This window comes from Maylandia zebra, linkage group LG22 (genome assembly GCF_041146795.1).
Source record: "Maylandia zebra isolate NMK-2024a linkage group LG22, Mzebra_GT3a, whole genome shotgun sequence".
In the NCBI taxonomy this organism is placed as follows: Eukaryota; Metazoa; Chordata; class Actinopteri; order Cichliformes; family Cichlidae; genus Maylandia; species Maylandia zebra.
Genome location: NC_135187.1, coordinates 26,814,810 through 26,827,044, shown reverse-complemented (window position 1 = coordinate 26,827,044; position 12,235 = coordinate 26,814,810). Strand labels below are relative to the sequence as shown.

Genomic DNA, 12,235 nt, shown 5'->3' with positions numbered 1-12,235 from the left:
CTCTGAGCACAAGATCCATAGAGGCTGGGGTCTATCACGCCAGGCAAGACCCCAGGTGCAGGCTGTGTAAAGATGCCCCAGAGACAACCCAGCACATAACAGCAGGGTGCAAGATGCTAGCAGGCAAGGCATACATGGAACGCCATAACCAAGTGGCCGGCATAGTGTACAGGAACATCTGTGCCGAGTATAATCTGGAAGTCCCGAGGTCAAAATGGGAGATGCCCCCAAGGGTGGTGGAGAATGACCGAGCTAAGATCCTGTGGGACTTCCAGATACAGACGGACAAAATGGTGGTGGCTAACCAACCGGACATAGTGGTGGTAGACAAACAGAAGAAGACGGCCGTAGTGATCGATGTAGCGGTTCCGAATGACAGCAACATCAGGAAGAAGGAACACGAGAAGCTGGAGAAATACCAAGGGCTCAGAGAAGAGCTCGAGAGGATGTGGAGGGTGAAGGTAACGGTGGTCCCCGTGGTAATCGGAGCACTAGGTGCGGTGACTCCCAAGCTAGGCGAGTGGCTCCAGCAGATCCCGGGAATAACATCGGAGATCTCTGTCCAGAAGAGCGCAGTCCTGGGAACAGCTAAGATACTGCGCAGGACCCTCAAGCTCCCAGGCCTCTGGTAGAGGACCCGAGCTTGAAGGATAAACCGCCCGCAGGGGCGTGCTGGGTGTTGTATATATATATATATATATATATATATATATATATATAGAAAGCACAATGGGTCGCCAACTGCTGCACCCACAAGAAAAAAAACAAACAAACACACCCTCAAAGAGATAAATATGAAACAAACAGATGTGTGTGTGTGTGTGTGTGTGTGTGTGTGTGTGTGTGTGTGTGTGTGTGTGTGTGTGTGTATACTGTTAGATATATAGTATATAATCTGCATCTCGGTTTAAGGAACATCCGTAAAAAAAATATAAGAAATTAGAAATACTTTCTGTTGAGCTTGAAGAGTTTTCTTCTTCTTCGGCCATGTTCTCTTAATAATACACTCACTTGGTTGATTACTTTGCCCGTTTCTTTTATTGTTAGCAACACAGGAAGGGAATGAGATACAGCATTGCTGCAGTTCGCGCCAACTGAACACACACACGGAACAGGAAGAGGAAATGAAAAAACAATCACCAAAGTAAAATCTCTTTCAAAATAAAATGATAATCAGAAAACGACAATCAGAAAAAATGTCTCTCCCAACATAAAATAAATCAATATATTTACTCATGAGAACACAAATCTAACACTTTCCAAAGCAACTTCCTGGCGGGAGATTGCTGAAAGTATTGGAATGGATGTGAGGGACTGTACAAAAAGTGGAAAATGTGTTTGAACCAAAAAATAAACAGTGTGCAGCCAGGGGAAACAAAGCATTTTATTTCCCAGCATTTTATTTTAAAACAAATAAAATGCTTCCAAATCAATTGGAACCACAACACTAAGAGCTGACTACAAGGTAATTAACATGTAGTGGGCAAGAATATGCATAAATGCTGAACTTATGTGTAATTTAAGATATTACAAATGTGCCAGCTTGTGTATGAATTTCCATACAGACAGAGACAGGTTTTCACACACTACAAACTCCAACCAGGGTTTAAATACCTAGGACTTGCCACCATTTGGTTTTAGAACTGAAGGCACTTCTTTGATGAGAGGTGAAATGTCTTAGAGACTCCAGTCGCATTCCTTCCAAGCTCCTTAGACTACCAGGATCTGGATGACTGAGAACCTACACAGACATATGACATCTCATCACTGGCCTGTGGGTGTAAATAGACTGCAGTGTCCTGACAGACGAGGTAGCTCTTCTGTTTTGTGCAATCTGCTTAGGCGGAAGTTGTTTGGTTTCCTTGATGCATAATTCAATCTTCTTAGCACTCAACCTCATATGCTATATTATCCTGTGTATGCAGGCAGACCTGATCCTTGGTATGGACCACACTTTGGCAGAACTTATATTAAGGTTCAAAAGCCTTGAAAACACAGTATTTCGCCAAAATGAGTCTCAGCTGTTCTGAAATTCCCATATCACCAAATCATCTGTTTCCCTAGCGACTATGTCTGGGGGGTTAGTGTTTGTTCTGTGTTGACACCCAATTTGTGTTGGAGTGGATAATAAGAGTCAAACCTTAAATGCTGATCTATATGCATTGGTTTATGGTACACATTCAAATCTCCTACATTACTGATGGCAATTTTATAGTCTAAGAAAGGGAGAAACGCTAAAAAAACAAAACAACATATGACATAATAATAAATTCAATTCAATTTTATTTATATAGTGCTAAATAACAACAATATTTGCCTCAAGGCACTTTATATTGTAAGGTAGAGCCTACAATAATACATACAGAGAAAAACCCAACAATCATATGACCCCATATGAGCAAGCACTTTGGTGACAGTGGGAAGGAAAAACTCCCTTTTAACAGGAAGAAACCTCCGGCAGAACCAGGCTCAGGGAGGGGCGGGGCCATCTGCAGCGACCAGTTGGGGTGAGAGAAGGAAGACAGGATAAAAGACATGCTGTGGAAGAGAGTCAAAGATTTATAGCAAGTATGCTTCAATGCAGAGAGGTCTATTAACACATGATTATTTAGACCTTACATGTGAGGAGCTGGATTTTGAATTCATTTCTGGATTTAACAGGGAGCCAATGAAGGGAAGCCAATATAGGAGAAATATCCCCGTCAGTACTCTTGCTGCAGCATTTTGGATTAACTGAAGGCTTTTCAGGGATGAATTGCAGTAGCCGAGCATGGAAGTAATAAATGCATGAATTAGTTTTTCAGCATCACTTTGAGCGAGCAGGATATTTCTAATTTTAGAGATGTTGCGCAAATGGAAGAAAGCAGTCCTACATATTTGTTTAATATGTGCATTGAAGGACAAATCCTGGTCAAAATGACTCCAAGGTTCCTCACAGTGTTACTGGAGGCCGAGGTAATACCATCCAGAGCAAGAATCTGGTTAGAGATAGATATACTATATGAAAAGTACTGACAGTGGCTGCAGTGGACAGATGTTTTTAACACCACTTGGTTTCGCTTCAGCTCTTTGTATGTTATAAACTTTGCTCCTCCCCAAGCTGGTTGGTGGAACAACAACAGCACAAGCGAGAGTGCCCCACAGACCAGTTGTACCACATATTTGATACACTGCCTCTATCAGCAATGGGCACTGATTCAGTGGGGGCTAGCATGAGGGCATTCCTTGACTGCCCATAGACTGCCTTTACACTTCCCCTGCTGAAGCATAACTTTACTTCGTTTATGGTTCCTAGAGTTTCTAAAAAAGATTGGAGGTATAGTCCTTAGCTGTAATGCTTTATTCATGTGGAACCAGTTTGGGTTCAGAAGACAAAAAACGTTAGTTGCTTTAAGATTAAATTTAACACTTTTGTTTTTGATCAAGCTCATATTTAGGCTTACAGCAGGTCAGGCTTATTTATATAGCACATTTCCAAACAGTCCATGTTGCACAAAGTGCTTAACAATGTAAAATGCCACTAAAATAAATAAAATGTACAACAATGATGAAGTAAAATATAAAAAAACAAACAAATAAATAAATAAAATAAGTCAATAAAAACAGCAAAAACAACAACTAAGGCTGTTAAAACCAAAATGTTTTGATCAATTTGTGTTAAAAGCCAGACCATAAAAATGTGTCTTTAGTAACAATTTAAAATGTTTAAGCGTTTGTGCAGATCAAATATTAAGAGGAAGGATTTTCCAGAGTCTGGGACCTGCCACAGAGAAGGCTCTGTCACCATGAGATTTAAGTTTAGTCTGTGGAATAGTCAAGGTTAGTTTTGATCTGGACCTGGACAGGTAAGAAGGGCCTCGGCCGTTAAGCGATTTAAAAAAAAAAGGGAAGATTTTAAATTGGATCCTGTACGGAACAGGGAGCCAGTGTAGAGAGGCCAAAAACTGGTAATATGCTCCTTCCATTTAGTGCAGTTAGCAGGCGAGCAGCTGCATTTTGGACCAACTGGAGACGATGAAGAGAGGTCTGGTCCAAATCAAAGTACAGAGAATTGCACTTGTCCAGTCTGCAAGTAATGAACAGATGAATAACACGTTCAAAGACACCAGCTGCAAGATATAGCTTTACCTTGGCTAGCTGTCGTAAATGAAAAGGTGACCCTGCATATCCCTTAATTATGTTCCTCTAGGCTCAGACTGCTGGGGTACTGACCATGTTACGCTCACATTTTTTCTTCTCTCTTTCAAGTCATTAAACTCATTTATTAAATGTATTCTCTTAGTTGGTGTTGTGTCCTCGTCTCTCTCTGCTCCTCTTTTCTATCTTCTCTTCCTCTTCATGACCAGCCAGTTGCAGTTGTCCGTCTCTGCTGCTTATATTGAAGAATGTTGCAGGGGTTGACCTTCCTATAAAAAGTGCATTGAAATTGTCTTTGTGAACTGTGAGTTGGCATTATGTAAATAAAATTGAAGTGATGAAATCAATCAAACATTACCAAAGTGTGAGACCACAGAAAGCAAAGTTTCTGCTGAGCTAAATTGTGACATTGTGACACATCTATCTGGGGACAGTACTATATCGGGTAGAAGGAGTTTCTATTTAAAAAGAAAAGAGGGTAGCAACTTATTTAGAAAAAAACGGACAAATAAACATAAAATAGTTTGTTTGTCTAAAAATGTTTACCCCAAAAAAGATATGCTGTTCTTGATTAGAGCTGTGGTTAGCAGGGAGATTGCAGAATGATACCAAACTTGCCTACATATCAAATGTGCCCACATAACAAGCTCTTAGCATATTGAGCTGCGTCTCCCAGGGTAGCATCAGTTACAGCGTCTTTGGGGAAATTACCCTACCCTACTTCCTTGAGGCCATATATGACACTATTCAGAGTGTGTAATATCAAAGTCTATTTTAATAAATAAATAAACAACCCCCCCCCCCCAAAAAAAAAAACAAAACATTTTAGAGAAACTCAAAGTTGAAATTTAACTGAGCAAATTCTTTTATATAAAGTAGGTCACAACATGAACACGTCTTTGTTATCAGCATTAATTTTATTTATTATTTTCAATGCACTCCATGCCACCATTATGGAAGGATATGAATAAAAATTAATATATACAACATTTGAAACACGATGTTTGACTGACCAAGCCTACTTCATGATCCTCTTGATATCTGTAAAAATGTGTACATTAAACTTGTTTGTATATATAATAATCAAACCAATTAGGTATTGATTCAGGAGTGTAGATACATTCCTGCAGCATGGAAAATAGCTAGCTGAGATTGTTTGGGAATCAGATAAAAGCTTATCGGGACTCCTCTGGAGGAGCTGGAAAAAGTTACTGTCACAGTCTGGCGAGGGCAGACTGTATGAATTGAAAAAGGACCCAAAATGCAGACTCCAAGGAACAGGGAACAAAACTTGAATGTTAACAAAAAGCGAGCCGTTTAATATGGCTGGTAAAAAAGGTACAAACAAAGGGCAAGGCAAACTGAAGCAAAATTAACACAAACCTAAACTGGGAAATCTAAACAAACAATAAGAAAAACCTAGACAAGAAACTTGGAAGCATGGCATAGGAAGCATGGCGTGGACAACAGACAACCTGACAATCACACACTGAAAACAGAGGACTTAAATACACAGGAGGTGATTAGGGGAAGTGGAGACACATGAGGAAACAGCTGGTACACATGAACATAATGACGTCACAGTGGGAGAGTAAAACTGAACATGATGAACACAGAACACCAGACCTCTTCACAATAAAACAGGAAACATAATGAGACATAGACATGACAACCCGAACTTGACAACGTAAGACACAGACATGAAACGCATGAAGAGCAGGGGAGATTTAACATGGTTGGAAACACGAGGGGAAAATAATAACTAGAAACACTTAGGCATAATAATACAAACTTGATAACATAAGACACGCAGCATGAAACACGAAGGGTGAGGGGAAGCTTAAATACAGGGGAAGAAAACACAAGGAGTCTAATAACCAAATGAACTTAGATAACCTAATGAACAAAATAAACTCAAACTTAAAACGCTGGGTCAAAAGACCCAGGACCATGACAGTTACTGGGCAAAGATGTCTGGACTAACCCTTTTAGCATGTGAATGAGCTCTGGATAAGAGTTAAGTGTTGATGGGTGAATGATTGGTTGGTGAACTAACTAAATAAAATTGGACTAATTTCAACAGTTTCACTTGAATGAGAGTGCCATCTATGTTCACGATTGCCTGTTGCTGTTGTTTTAAAGACAACTAGCATTACCTGCTTAGCAAGCAACAGAACTATTTCTTCTTCACCTGGTGGTGTGTAACAGACAGTACCTTGGGGACTTAATTTCAATATACAAGTCGAGCTCTCTTCCTGACACCCAGCGTGTAAACAACAGCCTTTTATTGACAGAGCATGAAAAACAACTAGTCAAAAAGACGAGTGATGTGATGCAGTCCCCTCTCTACTCCCTCAGCTGAGAGGCAGCGGGGGGGTTGTAAGAATGACTGGCTAAAAATACAACCTCCCTGTGCCTTTCCAAGGTCACTCTGTCATTTTGATTTGATTGGACCACAGCAGTCACAGCTATCCTCCTTTTGAGCTCCACTAACAAGCATGACATTCTCTGCCAGTGATTGCTCAAGCATCTCCCATATCTGAAGCATGTATTATGTTCTTAGATTAATTTTGCTTCCTTTTCAGAACCATGATAAATATCATTTGTTTACTAGTTAAATTAGACAATCAAGGTCTTAGATTATCAGCGGAGCACTGTAGACTCTATTCCACATTTTAGTATTATGTCAACTCATTCAGAGATTTTTTTTTCTCTCTGTTTAGATTTTCTACAGTTTGAAACAAAACACAGAACATAAAACATAGGATGAAATAAACATTAAGGACTTTTCATTAGGGGACAGCATCTTCATGGGTGTCAAATATTCATTGGTGGATTTTGTTCCCTTTTTAGGAGTTTGATTCTGGTCGCGTTTTCTTATCATACACATGAAATATTAAAAAATGGAATATATACACATTAAGGCATGGACTCCACTAGACCCCTGAAGGTGTGTTGTAAAATCTGGTACCAAGAGGTTAGTGTTACGTTCCCCTAAAAGGGTCCAGGCGATGAGGGAAAGTAACAAAAAGTGTCCGGGTCGGGAAAAGGAGACAGAGAAGCAAAATGGTTAAATTAAAGAGTTATTAAAGGTCAACTGAAAGAGACGGACAAGCCGTGATCACCATTTAAAGAGACAAAACAAAACTCAAGCGTCGGTCAGTAAACTGAAAAGTAAGTCAGAAAAGGGTTAGTAACCGAGCACACTCCTCTCCACCAAGCAGGAGCAAACAATCACAAAATACAGCTCACTAGCTACTAGCTACTAGCTGCTAGCTGCAACCACCAAACACTCACACAGCTCACTAGCTACAAACACACAGCTCACTAGCTGCATGGCACTCTGGCACCAGAGGTCACCTTTCTCTGCCCTTAAATACTTTTAATTGCTGATTGGAGTCAGCTGTACAAAAGAAAAAGGTGGCACCTAAGGCAAGACAGATGGTAGGGCATGCCCACACAAGCAACTTCAGGAAGAGGCCCTGCTGGGGCCGTAACAACAGATCCTTTAAGTTGAGAGGTGAAGACTCCATGGATCAAAGTAAGGCTCACTTGAACTGAGATCTGAGGAGTTGGGAGGCCTAGTCAAACACGTCAAGCTCATGGTTGTGTTCCTTAAACCATTCCTGAACCATTTTTGATTTGTGGTAGGGTGTATTATCCGGCTGAAAGAGGCCACAGCCATCATGGAATACTTTTTCCATGAAAGGATGGACGTGGTGCGCAACAATGCTTACGTTAGGTGCTATGTGTCAAAGTAACATCCACATGGATGGCAGGGCCCAAAGTTTCCCTACAGAAAGAACAATAACACTGCCTCCACTGACTTGCTTTCTTCCCATAGTGTATCTAGGTGTTCCCCAGGTAAACAACGAACATGCACCCAACCATCCACATGTGCACATTGTGGGTTCTTTTGGCAATGGATAGGGCTCAGTTTGGCACCCTGACTGTGTCTATGCAGTCCCATACAGACAACAAATTATGATGCACTGTATATTCTGACACCTTTTTATATTCTGACACCAGCACAACATTTTTGGGCAATTTTGAGCTCATCTATCGGATGGGACCACATGGGCCAGCCTTCACTCCCCACATGCATCAGTTAGCTTTGCCGCTCATAACCCTGCTGCTAGTTTAGTGATGTTGCCTTGCTTGTGCCACTTTTGATAGATACTGACCACTGAAGTTTACCCCACAAGATCTGTAGTTTTAGAGCTGCTCTGACCCAGCCGTCTAGCCGTCACAATTTAGCCCTTGTCAAATTCCCTCAAATCCTTATGTTTGCCCATTTTTCCTGCTTCTAACACATCAACTGTGATGACAAAATGTTCACTTGTTCCCTAATATATTGAAACCACTAACAGGTGCCATGATGAAGAGATAATCAGTGTTATTCAGTTAACCAGTTTCATGCACTAAAAGCTAAAAACAGACTAAGCTTGAATCTGTTCTTTCTTATCCTTCTCTCATTGTTCGGAACCTCTTATATGATGGCTTTTTCCCTGTGCCTCTGAGATTATTACTTGATTGTTGGAATCAATAGCAACAAGAATTTAGAGTTGTACTGTGATATCCATATTGCAGTTGTGTCTGATTACTGGCAACCATGGTTACTGCTATGTACCATGAATGTAGACAGGATGTTTTAGTGAGTGAAAATGTGAAAATGTGTTTAGAGTTCTGGAGAATGCAGAAAGGTTTACATTTTGCCTGAATAGGTGCATGTTATTATTAGGAAATATATTAGTGTCCATGCTTAGTTACACAAAGATATAACGTTTTGTGACTTCGACAACTCTGGCTTTAGTCTCAAGATGCCCCACTATTCCATTGATCTTGCGTTGTGTTACATCCGTTAGTTTTATTGTGCTGAAGTAATGCTGGCAACCAGACATAAGGCGTTTTCATCTACTTTTTTAGTCCATATTATGACGACAGCCACTCTGCACGAAAGTCAAATTATGGTCTATCACCACTTTCGAATATTAGATCAGTCCAGATCAGTCAAACTGGAAAATTTAAAGAACGTTGAAAGTTTTGCAAAGATAGCTGTAATTTTTTTTAATGTTGTTTGAGTAAAGTGCTGTTTGGCATGATGGGAAAAAATTTGCGTCTAGACAGTTGCAATATTTTAGAGGCCTTAGGGGGCTTAGGATTGCCTATGTCCGTGCCTGATAATAAGCTTGTGTAAAAGTCTTTCACAATTTATTTGTACTATGTTCTAAAGAAAGTACAAGCTGCTGAACACCAGATTGTTAAAACATGTCAGTAATATCACTATAATATAGACTTGCAGAGGCCTTGGGCAACATGTTGATGCAGTGTTCAGCAAACAAACAAGGTTCTTCATTAAAACCTCATCTGAGGCATTTCTGTGTGGAGTTTGTATCTTTTTCCTGTGCTTGCATGGGTTTTCTCTTGGTTCCCGAGAGTCCTTCCACGCTTCATACTGCTCTTTCTAAATCTGCTGTAGGTGAGGATGTAAGAGTGGTTGTCTATTTCCCTGTGTGTTAGCCCTGTGGCCGAAGGTAACAGTCTGCCCAGTCTACCCTTGGATTGGCTTGTGACAGCTGGAGTAGACTCTGGCTCTCCTGCAACCCTAAGCTGGATAAGTTAAGAAATCCAAAGAAGTGACTTGGTTTGGAAAGCTCCTTCTGTCTTTCCAAGGACTCTGAAAGCTTATTCAAGCACACAAAAAGCAATTATTAAGACAAAACGAGCTCTCATTGGGACCCTCCTTGCAAAGAAAGATCATTACTGCAAAAGAGAAGTGTATTTACCAGCCTCAGAAACTAATTGTTGAAAATGTGTTATTTTATATATAACCACTTACAATAATAAAATAATAAATAGTAAAGTTAAAGTTGAAAACCATTGAAGCTGTGTGACATGAGGACAGATTTCTTTTAAGGAGCCTAATAAATGCTCTTCTAGAGATATCCTGGATGTTTGTGCACACTGGTAGTTGTTTACCTTCCAGTGCTCACTAGCTTGAGGTCATAGTCTGCCTTTTTGAACACATCATCCTTTAAATATATGACAGGTTTACTTCCCTGACTCACCGTTGCCATAAGAAGATGACTCTATTATCTCAAAGCTGTAACATTTGTAAGTTGATACAGTGGGATGAAAAAAGAAAAAAAAACTAACAGGGAATTGAAATACAGCTTCTGCTGAGGGCTCTCACTGTGAGTCAGAAGCTTCGACTTATGGAAGATGGGGGTTGCTCAGATAGTCCTCAGGGGCATGATGCACATGTTCATTCAGGCATGTAAATTTACACCATTGGTGCAAGGGGACAAATTTGCAGGTTTCAAGAAAAAGCTGCTGTTTATGCTTTCTTTTTAAAGACTGGCCAAAGATGACAAAACCAGATATGATTTGAAAGGGTATAAACTAAAGACAAGAGGAATATATATTGCTGTTTTATGCACGTGGCATAACTCATACTTGTGTACATACACATAAACTGTCACTGCTGGCACAAAGAAACTGTTTCTCATCTCATAAAATGAGGATAAACAGCTCTAGGCACATCTTTTACAACTGCAGCATTTACAAAGACAAAACAGAAAGTAGTAATTTACCTTTGTCTTCTATGTTTCAATTTAAAAAGCTCCATTCACTGTGTCCACAGACTGTACACGTGCATTTACGATTGCTCCTCTGTGATGACACCTGAGCCACGAGAACAAAACACAACGTGACACTTCATATGTGGGTGGGCTGGGAGGAGGGAGGCAAAGTTTCTGCATGGTAAGAAGACTTAGTCAGCCACCCCCATGCAGCTTAGCTGGCTCATAGACACTAACTCACAGCTGCTGTTGGTACTGCGTGTGGTTATGCTTGAGCTAAGTCAACCGCACAAATAAAACGTGTGAGATAACAAGAAGAAAAACAACATCCACAGATGTTTGTTGTAGGGCTAAAAGAAGAATAGAACCGGAAATGTGACATGAAACTCAAAGGGGAAGCATGCTGTGAAATATGTTAAATAGGTTGAAAAAATGAAACTTCATCTAAAATAATTGCAAAAGAAGTCCTGGATGAATTTGAATAGTACCAAGCAGGTGCCTAAATGTCTAATTCTGTTACCCCAAATATAGAAAAATAAAGCCGGAGAATTTGTGTTTTGATTGAGGCAAAGACTATTAAATTGCCACATAATATTCATTGCAGGATGTTTGTTGATTTGACCTTTGACCTGAATGGAGATTAAGATTTGAGACTGTGCCTGTTCTGAATGAACATGTGCTGCAGATAAATGGATAAGTGGGACCCTGGCAGAAGAGCACAGAGTAGGCAGATTCATGGTCAGACGACAGAAATATGTCAGCCTCCTGGCAATGTGAGGGGACACCTGGAAGTAATGTAAGCAGGCCTCCCCAGCCCACCTTCCTAACTCTGCTCTCCAATTTCTCTTTATCTCTGTGTCTCATCCTATCTCCCACCCTCTCCTTGTGACTCATCACTAGAACCTTAATCACCAATGAGTGGGCACTGCCTCCACCTTCCATGAAGCAGGAGGCTAAAATCAGGGCCAGTATTCTGTTGCCCCCTGCTGTTTATTGTGTGGCATTGCATCAACAAACACTATGCTATGAGATTTCATGTGTTCCAGTTTTCAGAGGAACAAACGAAATAATCTGAGCTTCCTGTGTGCAGTTATGTACTTAAAAGGGGCATTCAGTGGTGTACCATTGCCCAAGAATATAGTTTTATAATCGATGTGCCCTAAATCTGGCTTGGTGGTTTCTCAGTCTTCAACAGTAAACCATCTCAGTAACTGAAGATGGTTTGTCCCCTGACGCTCTTGAGTTATGCAGAAGGACAATAATCAATACACAACAGCAAAAAAAAGAAAAGTCTGATGGCAGAGCAATATTTGGGTATTACAGTTGGATCCAGAAGTATATGGACAATATAAAAAATTTTGTTATTTTGCCAATGAACATCATCACAGTAAATTTTAAATTAATTTTAAATAAAATAATCAAGATGTGATTGACGTGCAGATTTCATCTCTAATTCAAGGGACAAAATACCACAAAAAATATATAACTGTCTAGAAATTACACCATTTATTATATAT

General features: G+C 40.2%; 1 long non-coding RNA gene across 1 annotated transcript; it reads right to left on the bottom strand.

Annotated features, from left to right (window-relative positions):
• Positions 1 to 2,265: 2,265 nt before the first annotated feature.
• Positions 2,266 to 10,812, bottom strand: LOC143414575 (uncharacterized). Its single transcript, XR_013095210.1, has 2 exons — positions 10,731 to 10,812; positions 2,266 to 4,406 (listed from the first exon to the last, which is right to left on the bottom strand). It is a non-coding gene; the product is annotated as an uncharacterized LOC143414575 (long non-coding RNA).
• Between the last annotated feature and the right edge of the window lie 1,423 nt (positions 10,813 to 12,235).